We start from the raw sequence: 17,040 nt of genomic DNA on the forward strand, positions 1-17,040 counted from the left end.
GGAAGTGTGATGCACTGATGAAAGATTTTTTAATTAAGTAAAAAGTATGGACCTACTGGTGTGCTTAATTCCTTCCCCTTTAATGCCAAGTTGTGGGTATATGAAAATTTAGCTGCATGCTACTTTACTTTATATGCAATAATTATAGATTGATTATCAGTTATATCAGTGGCGTAATGTGCCAAAAGTTTTGAGCGGGCGAGATATTGCCTATCGGGCAGAATTTATAACAAGCTGTGAGTGAATCAAGCGGACAAAAATGAAGAATTTAGGCTCATTATTACAGGGTCTTTTTGGCCAAATATTGCTAATTTTTCCAATTGATTTTTAATAGTGTATCATCATGTTACTATAATTTTGTTGAAAATGGAAATGACTCAAACACAAAAAATGTTTACTTCCAACTTTTAGTAAAAAAAAATATTATTAGTTATTTCCCTTATCAGTGTACAAGGGAAAATTATGTCCAGATATAGTAAAGGACAAGAAGAGAAAGAGAATAAGAGAGGGGGCAGGTTTTTCCAATAAAGGGGGTGGGGGTTATTTTCATACACATTTTCCTGATCGGCCGCTCGAAGAGCTAAAAGCTGGCAATAGTCCTAGCGACTGAATTTTAAGTACATTTTAGTTTTATTTGTACAAAGAAGATAAGGTTTCCCATAAGGCTTAAATGAATAATGCGGGCTTGGACCGCGAGTTTATTTTTTTTCCATGTATTAAAAAATGAAAATGGACCATTCAAGGTTTTAATTAATATGTAACCATGAACAAGATTGACATCTAACCAAACGATAATGCAAGCACGATTGGAAATTTTTTATATACTAACATGAAAAAGGACATACGAACTGTTCGCAGGGACTCGTGACAAAGATAACTAACTCCCTACTCAGAAATCCGAGCGCGAAGAGCAAGCTGAAAATCTTTGATATTCCGACCTGAAAACGGGACATCAAGCACCTGTTCGTAAAATATGAACATGATGCATGACCTGCTAAACAAAATAATGATATTATTCAGAATTATTTTGGTTTATATTGACTTGAAAATTTGATATCTCAAGCCCCATGTAATCCTCTTAAGCAGGGTATGTGTTATTTTCATTGAGCATGCGCCAGTGAAGTGCGAGCGGAAATAATATTTTGATATGTTTTTTTTCCAATTCTTTCCCTCCCCTCATATGATTCAGTTTTCCTTTTGTTCTTCCCTTTTCTCATGCCCTATATTTTTCTGTCTTCTTCTCTTTTATATGTTTTGTCGCCAATCACTTCGCCCCCCCCCCCTGGATCCACATATAGGAGAGAGAGAGAAAAAGAGAGAGAATAAAAGAGAAAATTGAACTTTTTTAGTCCCTGTAATTACTAGTTTCCTTTGTAATTAATTTATTGTTTAATTTCAACCACATATAACGGCTACATATTTCTAACAGAACAGAGAATGAGACAAAGATATCTATATACATGTACTTATAATAGACCCATGCCCCATACGTAATGGGTTCAAGGGGCTCTTGCACCCCCTCTAAATAAATTGTCAAACCTATCTATAATAGTACACACAATCATTTACTTAACAGAGGCGCGTAAATAGATTTTTACACCCCTCCTAAAAAAAAGGCGGGTCCTCACCCTTCAAAAAAAGGGTAGGCCTACTGGATGGAGTAACCAGGGCGATCGGAACTGAAGGAGAGAAAGCCTTTGCCCCCGGTCGTTCGGATCTGGGCCCGTTATTCATTACTTAGATGTGTATTTCTCAGTAAATGAACAATAATTCCGGAATTAGGCCTATACCAAATTAACATTTGGCTCGGTCACCGTGCTCACTCTTTTTTTTTTAGATCATTGTGTATACAAAAATTGCACGACGATTGACATAATGAGACGCCTGTTTAATAATTCCAAATTTATCTATTGACATAATATGCATATTAATGTTACAGAACATATAATGATTCAATAATTCATGATTTTAATGTTGGATTCGAGATTTTGGATTAAAAGAAAAGTGCAAAGGGCTTTATTGATAATAAAATGTTCAACGGCTGATTCTACAAAAAGTTTGAAAACCATAGAATCAGGCCTGAACTTGGCGATTACGTAATGCGTACTGAAGAGACGTACATGAGCGCACAATGGCGGGAAAATCTGGAAGAAAAAAAATCCCCCGGAATAATAGAGGCTATGCACGAATGGGCGCAAATAGAATGCGTCTTCTTCCACCAACATGCAAGGAATGTTTGATCGATATGGGTGTTTTTTTTCAATCACTGCCGATCGGGCTAATTGACTGTTGACTTTGAAAGGAAAGAAAACCTAGAGATATTAAATTGGTGTTGTCAGAAACTCTTCTATTTGTATTGTTTTTATTCGTCAAACGTTTGACGTCCGCAGTGTACATTTTCAGCATGCAAGATGCAGACACAAGCAGACTTAGTGAAGGTAAGAAAAGAAATTTAAATGTCTGTTTTTATCATTGATAACTCCGGAAGATAACCAGGCAACTATATTACACATGTGTATAGGTAGTCAAAAAGACAGAAGGAAAGTGAGTTAGTGGTCGACAGAATTGTAGCAGGTTTCTAGACTGTGTTTTGTTTTTTAATGTCCAGATCTTAGAAGTATATCGAGCCTATAACTGTACTTAACCACATAGGTATCCAGAACGATACAAATTAGGTGAAATGGAGCCTTATAATAAAATTTAACATTTTAAATCCAAGCCTTAGTTGACATTCATCAAGGCCAGCATTGTCGAGATAATTTTGTTTCCGATATTGATCACAGAAAAAGATATAACGGCGGTTACCCAATGTGATCTCGAAAGTTTTCACTGTGAGCAACGCTGTGCAAAATTGACAAAATTTGCCGTTTTCTAGCTGTTAATCAAAAAGGCTACAAAACAGCTACAAAGGGGCTATGAAAATTGAGAGAAAACGGCAACAAAAATGAAAGATGTGGAAATAGTGAACCTGACTGAACCATGAGGTCAAGTCTTACCGTGGCTCTCCATATTTTTGTTTAAGGCATTTATTTTTGTTTTTATTTTGTTTAATGCATCATTTCCGCCCATTTAGATGTTGAATACAGGGACGAAGCCACTGTGTGTGTGTGTGGGGGGGGTTACAGTGGTGACCGCCCCTTTTATTTTTTTAAGTCATGACAAACAAAAATAAAAGAAAGAGTGGAAAAGGATAAAGAGTGGAAAAGGATAAAGAGTGAGAAAGCTTAGGTTAAAAAATAATTGACAAAAAATATATCTGGGTAGGATCCTCGTTAAATGGGGATGGACATGCGCGGATCCAGGATTTCGTAGGGAGGACGGGAGCCCAAATTTGACATGATTTTGTATTTTTTGAAAAATGGCGCCCCCTCCCTCCCCGTCAGGCAAACATAAGTGCCTTAAATGCATGTTGAATTAGGTTATTTCATATAGTCACATGAAAAGGGGCAATTGAAGACCACTTTTTTAGAACGATGTGTTCATGAAGAAAAAAAAATCCATGAACACACGTAATGTCCTTGAACCTTGAAGAATAGCCCCTTTCAGCAGCTCCAAAGCTATCCCCGGACAAAAACCTAGAAATGTGTATCGGTGCGAGGTGCCATGGTATTGGGAAGGTAATTTGAAATTTCACTTATATACATTCAAAGTGATTATTTTTATATTACATTTATTTTAACATGAAAGCTTATTCGTCAATGCATATCTAATTTAAAAACTAAAGCGGAAAATGGCATTTTCAGTTGTCCGGTTTGAATATCAAAAAAAATCAGCCCGTGCTTCTCGTTCGCATAAAAACTGTTAGGACAGGGTTCGTATAAACAATTGATGCGAGCGGGTGAAGCACGAGCTGAAAATGTTTGATATTCTAACCTGACAACTGGAACTTTAAGCATGTTTTAGAATAAACAAATAGCTGCGTATCTCGCGAGTCAAGTAATACAAGCTGGAAATTTTTTTCATATTCCCATCTGATAATTTGACATTTTAAGAAAGTTTTAGATAAAGAACAATTTGTCTCTCAATGAATGATTGATGCGAGCCCAAAGCGCAAGCTGAAATTTTACGATACTGACCAGAAGTAGAAAACTTTTGAGCACTTTTTACCATTTGATAAGAGAATACGTATCTCACTAAATAAATGGTGAAAATTCAAAGTAAGAGCTAATTTTTTTTTTTATCATGAACAGAATACATATCTAACGATATAATTCAAATGAAATGCTTATGTGCAAGTTAAAAAAAATCCATATACTCAGGTGCGGATTCAGCTTTCGCCAATGGGGGGAAAGGGGAGTTGGCCGAAAAATAATTTCATTCACTTTTTTCACCAAAAGCTGATTTTTTAGGGGTTATTCCTCTCCAAAGATTGATGTTTTAACTGCATCCCAGATTTGTTCTTACACAAAAGATATCAAAATAAGGCATAAAGAAATAAGCGAGCGGGAAGCGCGACCTATTTTTTATTTTATCAATAGTGATTTGAAATTTTATATGCTGAATAGTTGTTTATATGCAACTAAATGATTAATGAGAGCGCGAAGCGCGAGCTGAAAATTTTAATATACTGATCTAAAAAGCTGCCTGTTAATGACGACTTCCAGCTATTTTCCGACTAGAAAACTGAAAATATACTTTTTTTAATAATTAAAAGTATAGGTATCTAACTAAACTTATGCGAGCGCGAAACGCGAGCTGAACATTTTTTATTTTCCGACTTTTAATCTGGTAATTTTCAGCACATTTTGTAACTACGTGTATGAACAGAAATGGTATCTCACTAAACAATTGATGCGAGCGTAAAGTATGAACTGAATTTTTTATTTGTCTTTTAAATTTGATTTTTTTTTGCCATGTGCTGAATAATAGAATAGGTATCTAGCAAAACAAATGATGCAAGCGTGAAGCGCGAGATGAAAATTTCAATTTTCCGATTCGAAAAGTTTATTTTTTGTAACCATGAAGACTATGGGTATCTTATCAAACGATTGAAATGAAGGGTGAAAAGATTTATCTTTAATTTTAAGACCTGAAAAGCGGACTATCCGAGCACTTTTGACAAAATTGATGCCTAATTAACAATTTGTGCGAGCGCGAAGCTCTCGCCATTTTTTATGCAATTATTATTACCCCCAAATTGGGACATTCTATGCACTTTTTCTAATAAAGGAAAGGATGGGTATCTTTACTCAATAAATGAGGCGAGCACGCCTGGATCTGCCTATGGACACTGAATTGAAAAAAGGACTTATGTACGTGGGATCTATGGAGAGGATACGTAACTCACTAATAAAATATTGCGAGCGCGTAGCGCGAGCTAAGTTTTGTACATGGTTTCTTGTATATTATCATAAAACAGGATATTTCAATTCCGCCGCATTTAAATTTACCTTTTTGTGCAGACCTTGTATCTCAATATAACAAGGCAATACGAGCAATTTCGCTCCCCAGGTCGAACAATTGGCGTGGCGTCCCCCTTTAAGTTTAAGGTCAATTTGGCGCCCTCGGTTAAACATGAGATTTGCGCCCCCACAAGAAATATGAGTTTGCCCTTACCCCTCTGAAACTTGAATTTGTTGCCTCTGGTCAATCATTAAAATAGCATCTCTTAAGTGGAACACCAACCCGGCTCCCCCTATATAGTTTAAACATCCATTCGGCGCCCTCCTAGTTCGAACATCAGTTCAGTGCCCCACCCCCTGGACGAACATTAATTTGTCGCCCCTACTTTGAACATCAATTTGGCGCCCCCTAGTTAGAACACTATTCAGTCCCTCCCCCCTGTTTGAATATTATTCAGCGCCCCCTGGTTCGAGCATCAATTTGGCGCCCCCTAGTTCGAACATCATTTCGGCGTCCCCTGATTCAAGCATCATTTTGGTGCCCCCTAGTTTGAACGTCAACTCTGCGCCCCCTAGTTTGAACATTATTTCGGCGTCCCCTGCTTCAAACATCATTTTGGCGCCCCTAGTGTAAACATCAATTCAACGCCCTATAATTCGAACATTTTTTGGCACCCCCTAGTTCGCACAGTCTTCGGCGCCCCCTAGTTCGAACATCAATTTGGCGCCCTCTAGTTTGAACATTATTTCGGCATCTCCCGAATCAAACATTTTGGCGCCCCCTAGTTTGAACACCAAGTTGGTGTCCCCTGGTTCGAACCTCACTTCATTGTTCCCTAATTTGAACATTAATTTGGCGCCCTCCCAGTTCGTACATACATTCGGCGCTCCTCTACTTCAATCATCAATTCAACACCCCCCCCCTCCGAGTTCAAACATTATTCGGCGCCCCCCTAATTAGAACATTATCTGGCGCCCCCTAGTTTAAACATCAGTTCAGTACCCCCTAGTTAGAACATCACTTCGGTCCCCCCCCCTGGTTCGAATATCAATTTAAATCCCCAAAGTTTGAACACCAAATGGGTGCCCCCCCCGGACGAATATTAATTTGTGGCCCCCACTTTGAACATCTACATGCCCCCTAGTTTGAACATTATTCGGCGCCCCCTCTAATTCAAACATTTTTTGGCGCCCCCTAATTCAAACATCACTTCGGTGTTTCCTAATTCGAACATTAATTTGGCACCCTCAGTTTGATCATCAATTTGGCATCCCTCCTATTTCGAACATCAATTTAACGCCCCCACGTTTGGACATCAAATGGGCGTCCCCCTGGTTTGAACATCATTCGGTGCCCCCCCCCCCCTTCGGACGAACAGTCTTCGGCGCCCCTAGTTTGAACATCAATTTGGCGCCCCCTAGATTGAGCATAGTTTCGGCGTCCCCTGAATCAAACATTTTGGCGCCCCCTAGTTTGAACATCTACTTGGTGTCCCCTGGTTCGAACCTCACTTCGGTGCCCCCTAATTCGAACATTAACTTGGCGCCCCTTAGAATGAACCCCGCCAGGCACCCCCCCACCACCCCCCCCCCCTATTTTGAACTTCAATTCAACTCCCCCAGGTTTGAACATCAAATGGACGCCCCTGGTTCGAACATCACTTCGGTGCCCCCTAATTCGAACATTAAATCTGCACTCTCCTAGTTCAAACAAAAATTTAGCATCCCCTACTTCGAACATCAATTGGATGCACCCTACTCCGAACAGTATTCGGCCCCCCAGTTGTTTGAACATTATTTGGCGCCCCTAGTTCAAACGTGTTTGGCATCCCGCCCCTCCCGAGTTCGAACAATATTCAGCTCTTCCCTAATTCGAACATTATCTGGCGCCCCCTAGTTCGAACATCAACTTGGTGCCCCCTGGTTTGAACATCAGTTCGGCACCCCCTTGTTCGAACATCAGTTCAGTGCCCCCTAGTTCGAACATTAATGTGACGCCCCATTGAATGAACATTAATTTTGCGCCCTCAGTTTGAACATCAGTTAGGCACCCCTGGTATGGACATCACTTCGTTGCCCCCTAATTCGAACATTTATTTCGCCCCCCCCCCCATCCCCATACGAACATCAATTCTGCATTCTCCTTGTTCAAACAAAAATTTATCACCCCCTAGTTCGAACATTAATTTGGCACCCCCTAGAATGAACCTTAATTTTGCGCCCTTAGATTGAACATCAATTTGGCACCCCCCCCCCTAGTTCTAACTTCAGTTCAATGCCCCAAAATTTGAACATCGAATGGACGCCCCGGTTCGAACATCAATTCGGTGCCACCCCCCCCCCCCGACGAATATTACTTTGAACATCAATTTGGCGTCCCTAGTTTTAACATCAATTTGGCGCTCCCGTACTTAAAACATCAATTCAACATCAATTCAACACCCTCCCCCCCCCCGGATTTATCATCTTTTAAACGACAACTCAAGTCATATCTTTTTTCCAAATATCTAATTTTCTATTTTCATATATTTAATATGTATTTGTTTTTATGATTTTATTCTATCACTGTTCGGTTTGACTTGGCTAACCGAGCTGGGGCCTGGTGGCCTCGAGTGCTATACTAGAGCTTCTGTGAATAATGTGCTGACCAGGCTTGTCCCTTAAATTGTTGGTGAACGAAGCAGCAAGCAATAGGCCACCAGGCCTCATCTGGCGCAGTTGAGAACACCAATAGTTGATGCAATTTAATGTATTTAATTCTATACTCTTACTACTTAAGATTTATATTTATATTTTATTTCTGACAATTTCTGACAATTGTAAGCGCTGCGATACTCTTTGTGTATAGCACATATAAATAATCCTTATTATTATTGTTGTTCGAATATTATTCAGTGCCCCTATAATTCGAACATTATTTGACGCCCAATCGTTCTAGTATCAATTTGGTGCCCCCTAGTTTGAAAATCAGTATGGCACCCTTAGTTCGAACATCACTTCGTTGCCCCTAATTCGTACATTAATTTCGCCCCCCCCCCATTTGAACATCAATTCGACGCCCCCCCTGCTCCAAACTGTATTCGGCGCCCCCCTTGTTTGAACATTATTCGGCGCCCCTAGTTCAAACGTATTTGACACCCCGCCCCCCCCCTTCGTTCAAGCATCAATTCCACGTCCACAAATTTGAACATCAAATAGGCGCCCCTGGTTCGCACATCGATTCGGGCTCCCCTAATTTGAACGTCAGTTCGGCTCCCTTGGTTCGAACATCACTTCGTTGTTCCGTAATTCGAACATTAATTTGGCGCCCTCCAAGTTCGTACAAAAATTTGGGGTTCCCCTACTTCAAACATCAAGTCAACACCCCCTCCCCGAGTTCGAACATTATTCCCCCCCCCCCTAATTCGAATATTATTTGAGTCTTCCTAGTTTGAACATCAGTTCGGCACCCCTGGTTGGAACATCACTTCGGTGCCCCCTCATTCGAACATTAATTTGGCGCCCTCCTACTTCGCAAAAAATTCGGCGCTCCCCTACTTCAAGCATCAATTCAACATCACCCCCCCCTAATTCGAACATTATCTGGTGCTCCCTTGTTCGAACATCAACTAGGTGCCCCCTGGTTTGAACAGCAGTTCGGCACCCCCTGGTTCGAACATCACTTCGGTGCCCCGTAGTTCGAACATTAATTTGGCGCCTCCTAGAATGAACATTAATTTTGTGCCCTCAGTTTGAAGATCAGTATGGCACCCCTGGTTTGGACATCACTTCGTTGCCCCCTAATTCGAACATAAATTTCACCGCCCCCCCCCCCCCCCATTCGAACATCAATTCTGCACTCTCCTTGTTCAAGCAAAAATTTATCACCCCCTTCTTCGAACATCAATTCGACGCCGCCCCCCGACTCCGACCAGTATTAGGCACCCCCTTGTTTAAAACATTATTCGGCGCCCCTAGTTCAAACGTATTTGGAACCCCCCCCCCCCCCCTAGTTCGAACATCGATTCGACGCCCCCAAATTTGAACTTCAATTTGGCGCCCTCTGGTTCGAATATCAGTTTGGCACCCCCCTGTTCGAACATCACTTCAGTGTTCCCTAATTCGAACATTAACGTGGCGCCCTCCTAGTTTGTACAAAATTCGGCGCTCCCCTACTTCAAATATCAATATAGTTAGAACATCAACTTGGTGCCCCTTGGTTTGAACATCAGTTCGGCACCCCCTGGTTAAAACATCAGGTCGGTGCCCCCTAGTTCGAACATTAATTTGACGCCCCCAAGAATGAACATTAATTTTGCGCCCTCAGTTTGAACATCAGTTAGGCACCCCTGGTTTGGACATCACTTCGTTGCCCCCTAATTCGAACATTAATTTCGCCCCTCCCCATTCCAACATCAATTCTGCACTCTCCTTGTTCAAACAAAAATCTATCACCCCCTACTTTTGAACATCAATTCGACGCCGCCCCCTACTCCGACCAGTATTAGGCACCCCCCTTGTTTGAACATTATTCGGCGCCCCTAGTTCAAACGTATTTGGAACCGACGTCCCCAAATTTGAACATCAATTTGGCGCCCCCTGGTACGAACGTAAGTTCGGCACCCCCTAAATCGAACATCACTTCGGTGTTCCCTAACTCGAACATTAATTAGGCGCCCTCAGTTTGAACATCCATTTGGCACCCCCTTATTCAAAACATCAATTCGACGCCCCAAGTTTGAACATCAAGTGGGCGCCCCCTTGTTCGAACATCACTTTGGTGCCCCCAGGACGAACATTAATTTGTCGCCCTTAATTTGAACATCAATTTGGTGCCCCCTAGTTTGAACATCATTTCGGCGCTCCCCTACTTCAAACATCAATTCAACACCCCCCCCCCTCCCGAGTTAGAACATTATTCGGCGCCTCCCCCCTAATTCAAACATTATTTGGGCTTCCCCTGGTTCGAACATTAATTCGCCCCCCAGCACAAACATTAATTTGTCGCCCCTAGTTTGAACATCAGTTTGGAACCCCTGGCTGATCATCACTTCCGTGCCCCCCACCCCAGGACGAATATCATTTTTGTCGCTCCTACTTTGAACATCAATTTGGTGCCCCCTAGTTTGAACATCAATTCGGCGCCCCCCTACATCAAACATCAGTCAGCATCCCCCCCCCCCCGAGTTAGATCATTATTCGGCACCCCCCCAAATTCGAACATTGTTTGACGCCCCCCTTAGTTGAACATCAAATGGGCTTCCCCTGGTTCGAACATCAATTCGGTGCCCCCCTCCCTTGTTTTTCAGCATGGTCTTGTTAACATAAGATAACAATATAAAAAGAACTTAGGTTCAATACAAAATAATAAATTCAATACATTAAAATAAGAAATATTACTAATGCAAACATTGTTCAATGAGTTATAGCATGATAATTTTTTTTAGGAGTCGGTGAAATTAGGAAAATTATCACAGAGAACACAATTACAGTAAAATATTAATTAAAATGTATGATATTATTAACATACGCCGAGATGCGTATCGATGGTAATGGGGGGGGGGGGGTCGGCAAGAATATAATTATATTGGGGTATACACTACAGCACAGTAAGGACATCAATATGCCGACCCCATAAAAAAAATATGAAATACAAAGTGTCTGAAAAGAAATGATTAATTTGAGGCCGTACAGTAGAGCGACGTAAAAGGAGGAAGTAAAATTGCATGTTAACCCTTTCATCCCCACCCCCATTTTTTCAAAGGAATTAACACATTATCTTAATGATTTAATCGCATGTATTATTTTCTTCTCAATGTCGACTGTCATATATGGTACAGGCCTGTCCATCTAGATCACCCATGACGACCAAGCCATAGAAGATAGCAATAACTCCCTTTAGTCCATGATGATACACTGTTGGGAGCAAGTGGTATTCGATGATGACGACGAATTCAAAGACGACCTCGACTCCACGTCATGTCAGCACTTAAGTCAACGATGCGACGCGGTGGATCGAGCAGGCTGTGGAGCGCCGTGAGATATTATGGACTCATGGGGGGGGGGTATACTGGGGACCGTTTCATGAAAGTTGTCAGCACTGACAAGATTCTTTCTCAAACTGTTATCATAGTAACAGTCAGAGGCCAGAGCTTCTCAGCCAATCAAAAGCAAGGATTTCACTGAAATAGTCAGCACTGACAATTTAGTCAGTGCTGACAACTTTCATGAAACACCCCCGGATAATCAAACCTAGGTTTAAAAACTAGAATTTGAAACCACACTTCTAATAATGGGCTTTATATTATTTATTCCATATTCGTGGCAATAATAATGCATCGATTGATTAATTAAAATTCATAATATTTTTGTATTTTCCAATTCTTTCCATGTTATGACTCAACTAATTTTTCACAAATTTCTAAGGCAATCTTAATAAGAATAATTTTTAATCGTTGAATGTATTGACAAAATTGGCACTCAATAAAAGTGTTATCTTAGTTAACCCAGGTTTAAATAAACCATGTCTATAATATCATAATACCATCCTGAGATATGAATTTATATCACCATCGTCATAAGCCGTGATCAGGGCTTCCATGAATAAAAAAAAATTATAATAATGGTAAAGTTGTCATTTTATGGTAACCAATTATGAACTGGTAGGTTTTCGGGCTTGGGATAGCTGGAACCCCCACCCCCCTCCCCCCAAAAAAATCTTTAAATAATTTGTATTCGATTCTTGGTCGCAAAGTTTTCAAACTTGTGCACGACGGTGTGGAAAGTTCAACGCCCTTATTTTTCTTTTGGCCTCATTACGCCAATGATGATCGGGATTTGGATTGGATGCTGATTTCACAAATATTCTGTAAACTTTATTATTATTTTTTTTTTATTAAAAAAATATTTTGTGCCCTTGTAGTCTGGGAAAACAATGTATCATACGTATGATATTACTTAAAACTGCATATGGGAAATGAAAGCATTCTTATTATTTGTCACCACGCATATAATTTGTTTTATTCAAATAATATTTCTAAAATTAGTGATATATACCAACTTATTCTCTCAGTGCTCATATTATATTTCAAGAAAAATTAGTTTCACGTAACAAACATATTCACGCTAAAACACGAACTTTAAAAATGGCTAATTTCAATGTATAACAATTAAGTTCAAGTTTACATTAGAAAAAAAGACCCAATATTATATTTTCATATTCATATTTAAGTCATTCATATATTTAGAATAAAAAATCTAGGTCACGATGCACAATTTCCCTTCTAGTTTCAATATCCTATGTATTGATATTATAAGAGATACAAAGAGTTACAACTGTTGTAACTTTGCCACTATGGCAACTACCATGGCTACAGGGCTCGGCAACAAATCAAAATCAAGGTTACCATGGTAGTTGCCATAATGGCAAAGTTACAACAGTTGTAACTCTTTATGAAACGACCACCAGGCCTTTGTCTAATTTCGCATTGCTGTTTCTCTTTGTTTGTAAATCAGGGTCCAGCTCTTCACGAGTTCTGCTTCTTGTTGGCCTTTGTTTTACTTTTCAAAGTTTGCTATCGTTTCAAAACTTTTAAGAGCCTAACTACAGGAAGCACGGGAATCTCAGAATGTTCAGAGAGAAACAAATTCTCAAAAAATATGCAACTTCAAAAAAAAATTGCACGATAACAAAAAATAGTTTTGAAATGGGTTATCGTGATGAAACAACTGAAAAATGCGGATTTCCTTGCCTGGCCATGGAAATGTCTTGACTCCATCAAACTTATCCCCTCAAAAAATTCTAAACTCCAAGTTAAAGGAATGATTTCTTACTGAACTATGAAAAGCGAAACTGATATAATTTTGAAACTTTCACAAGTTCCTCTTTACAACGATGTACCATAATTATGCTATTATGCATGGGCGGAAATCCCAGGTGGGGGCGTCCCCTACCCAAAATAGTAGGGGGACACAATATCAAATGTCCCTCCTACTATTTTGATATTTTATGATGAAAAGAAATACATCATTAAATATCGACATAAAATATGTATTTTGGGCGAGATGACCTTACTTTTTGTGTGATTTCCTTGTTTATTTTTGTTATCAAAATTTTCAGCCCCTGGTCCCCCTACCTTTGGGGAGATAATTCCGCCCTTGCAGTATAATGTAATAATAAAATATGTATTTATCCTGAATATTTGGCTACTTACTAAGGAAGTAAAATGCTTTTCCTTTTTTTTCGCTCGCGAACTGAAGTGGTACCCATGGTCGCTCGTACAGATCCAAGCATTTCAAAATTTTATTGTCCCTAAATGGCGTAATCCTAATGTAATTATAGATGTCAGATTCTACCCCTGAACGGCATAAATGTAAAATGTAAGTTTATGTTAAAATTTACTCCTAAATTTTGTAAACGTCGAAGGACCAGTGAAAAAGTAACCCTTACAAATGTCGAAAGTATGACTGGATTTTTTTTTCAAAAATGTCGCCTTGTTGCGGAAATCCGACCCTTTTAATATTCGACGCTTTATTGGGACACGCATGGTTACCACGTCAGTTCTTAAAGGGCAAGTCCATCCCAGAAAAAAAACGTTGCTTTGAATATATATAGAGAAAAATAAAACAAGCGTACGCTGAACATTTCATCAAAATCGGTTGTAAAATAATGAAATAATGTAAAGTTTTGATATTTTTAAACTTCACTTATTTTTTCACAAAACAGTTATATGCACAACTCAAAGACGTGCAAATGAAACAATCGATGTCCCTCACTCACTTTTTCTTTTGTTTTTATTGTTAAATTATACATTATTTCATTTTTTAAAAGATTTTACAAGAAGGGCCAACTTGACTCAACCATATAGCATTAAACAATGCTAATTCCATATGTTCAGGGAGGAATTTATCGTTTCTCTTGACAACGAGAAAAAAAGATAGGATATTTCATTTTTCATGTAGCAAGTTACAAAAGAAATAGTGGATGACGTCATCAGTCTCCTCATTTGCATACCGACCAGGGTGTGCATATAACAATTTTATTTTACTTAACCCAAAATATAAAATGACATAACTGTCTTATATTTATTATTTTACGTCCGATTTTATGAAATTTTAAAGTGTTATGCTGTTGATATTTTCTCTTTTTATTCAATCATTTTTATGTTAGGATTTGGCTTGTCCTTTAAGTGACCCCCCTCCTCTCGGAGGACACACTTCAGTCTAAGATCAGCGAAATCATGATTATTTCTGCGTAATTAATTTTTCCTTGTTCACTGACATTGGTTATATTGACAAGAATATCTCTGCAGGAAAGAACATCGTGTCCCTTAATGCGATGCTTTCACGTTGCGGGTTTAACACAGAGCAAAAAAAAAAGAATATCGGGAGAGGGGGGTTAGCCCCAGCCCTTTTTTCAGCTTTTTAGGGGTAACATTGTGAATCACATCCTCATGTATATAATCCATGAAGTGATCACAATGACACTATGTTCTTTCCATTATAAAATGAAAATATATTTTATTAAATGGTGTCGTTTTCCCTGTTTTGACTTCTTTTGCATTTATTCATCGTACTTGTACACTTAAGTCTTTACCCCCTTCCCTTTTTTCCCTCTTTCTCGCCAACTGATTTCCTCCATTAACTTTGTAATTACCTGTCTTGTCAAAGATTGTGCAAAGTCTCGCACTCCCTCTCCTCACCCCCCCCCCCCCCCCTGATCACCCATCATCATTTCTGACACGCACACCTCATACACTCCTGATTCCCTTTAATATGCACCCCCCCCCCCTGTTCTTCGCCTGCATTCAATTACATTAATTTTGCTTCGTTCTTTTATCTGGGTTCGGGAGTGGGGAGTTTTTAATTCGTTATATTTTCGTTCTAGTCTTTTTGCAACGGCTCCTATTTTAGTCATTATCCTCTCAAAAATGGACATTACACTTTTTAAAATTCTCACTATATTTTCTTACTAAACCCTTTTCGCTCAACTGCGTTCTTACAATAATTGACAAATTATGTTTTGAAGAATTATACTTGATAATTCAAATTTATCTTTTGATGAATTATATTAAATAAATCACAAACATATGAATACTATACTTTCAAAGTTGCTCATATTTCCTTTGGGAGTTATATTTGTTATCCTTAAGCATCCAAGTGCAGTTATATTACATAAGGCCTACTATTTGGCTCTTACTTTTACTTCCTCGCTTTTAATAATAAATAATTTAAAAAAAGGTATGTCACATTTAATAATTATCACCAATTCCATTAACCTGCCCCCTCATCTTAATTTTTGTCATTTCATATACACGATTCCCATTTGGTTTAATTTACATTTGCACCTACCTATCTACCTACCACCCCATTTCCCACCAGCTCCCTCCCCCCCCTCTCTCTCTTTCTCTCTGTATGTGTGATATTAATTATGTAGGCAATGAAAATGTGAACTTCACAAAACGTGGGTACAATTGAAGCGTATACAAATTGAAGACTGTTTCATCGAAGCCACTAAAGATCAAACCTCTAGAAATATATGGCAATTCAAAATACTGCTACTAAAGTAGACAGAAATTTGTTCAACTCGGAAAAAAAAAATATATTTGTGCACAAATGGTTGAATATTGCTTTTTAGACTTTTTAAAAGATTTTTTCCCCAAATCTTCATTTATGAAGTTCACATCAAGTTCATGGCCATACCCACTGGGGGGGGGCAATTAATTTTTTTTAATAAGATTTTCACAAAAATATTACCAATAGTGCACATTCAATTTCACTTTAGAAAATACAAAGTTCCCATTACAAGCTGGGTCACTAAGCTCCCTAGCTTTCAAGTTTATTAAAAAAGTTTTACGCATCTTCCCGCCCCCCCCAAAAAAAAAAAAAAAAATTATGCGTATAGCCATGATCAAGTTATCTTACGCCGCATTAAATTTTGGCACTTGAACAAGAGTGTCTAAGAATATACCATACATTGTGTTTTTTTTTAAAGTTGATCCAAATTTAGAGGGCCAAGATTGACTGCATTTGTAAACAATGACATTTAAAAAAATGATTTTCAATGTTAGATTTTATCAACTTTTTTTAAAGATCTTTATTAAAACCAATGTCTTGAGAGTATTTACTTTGTTTTACCACCAGTATGTGAAAGAGCAATGCATAGCCATCTTATTTGGACCTTAATTATATCTGACACCCATCCCCCAAAAATAAATAAATAAAAATAGCAAGAAGGGTCAAGATGAAACCTTCACCTACGTCTCGGCCCATCAACAGCTTTGTCACTGAATGTTAACCTGGAAAATTTGCCTTTCTGATCAGTTTCCATTTACTTCACACATTCAAACAACCTTGGATCGAATTTTCAGATTAATTTATTCACACATGCATAGATATTATTATGTTATCTAAAAACATGAAAAATTGCTCTTCCATATTCTGATAAATCAAAATTGTAATGTCAACCCTCTAAATTTGGATTAACTTCATTTTGATATGCAGTTGGTGATTTCAAGTTCGGTTTTGATGTTAAAAGGTTGGACAGCACCAAAACAAAAATAACACTGGTCTGAGGAAAAGGCGTTGAAATATTAATGAGACATGACTTTCATTGTCTCAGCTTAGGTTTTAGAGCTATGAAAGGGAATCCTATGCTTCCAACAGCGACACCAAAATTGAACTGGAAAGACCAATATACCAATTAAGGGTTCCAGCAAGC

At 38.8% G+C, this 17,040-nt stretch overlaps 1 long non-coding RNA gene across 1 annotated transcript; it reads left to right on the top strand.

Moving 5' to 3' along the window:
* The first annotated feature begins 2,263 nt into the window (after positions 1-2,263).
* Positions 2,264-12,968, top strand: LOC121418651. The gene is made up of 2 exons (XR_005970494.1): positions 2,264-2,438; positions 11,162-12,968. It is a non-coding gene; the product is annotated as an uncharacterized LOC121418651 (long non-coding RNA).
* Positions 12,969-17,040: the final 4,072 nt, after the last annotated feature.

Source organism: Lytechinus variegatus, chromosome 7, assembly GCF_018143015.1.
Source record: "Lytechinus variegatus isolate NC3 chromosome 7, Lvar_3.0, whole genome shotgun sequence".
Lineage (NCBI taxonomy): Eukaryota > Metazoa > Echinodermata > Echinoidea > Temnopleuroida > Toxopneustidae > Lytechinus > Lytechinus variegatus.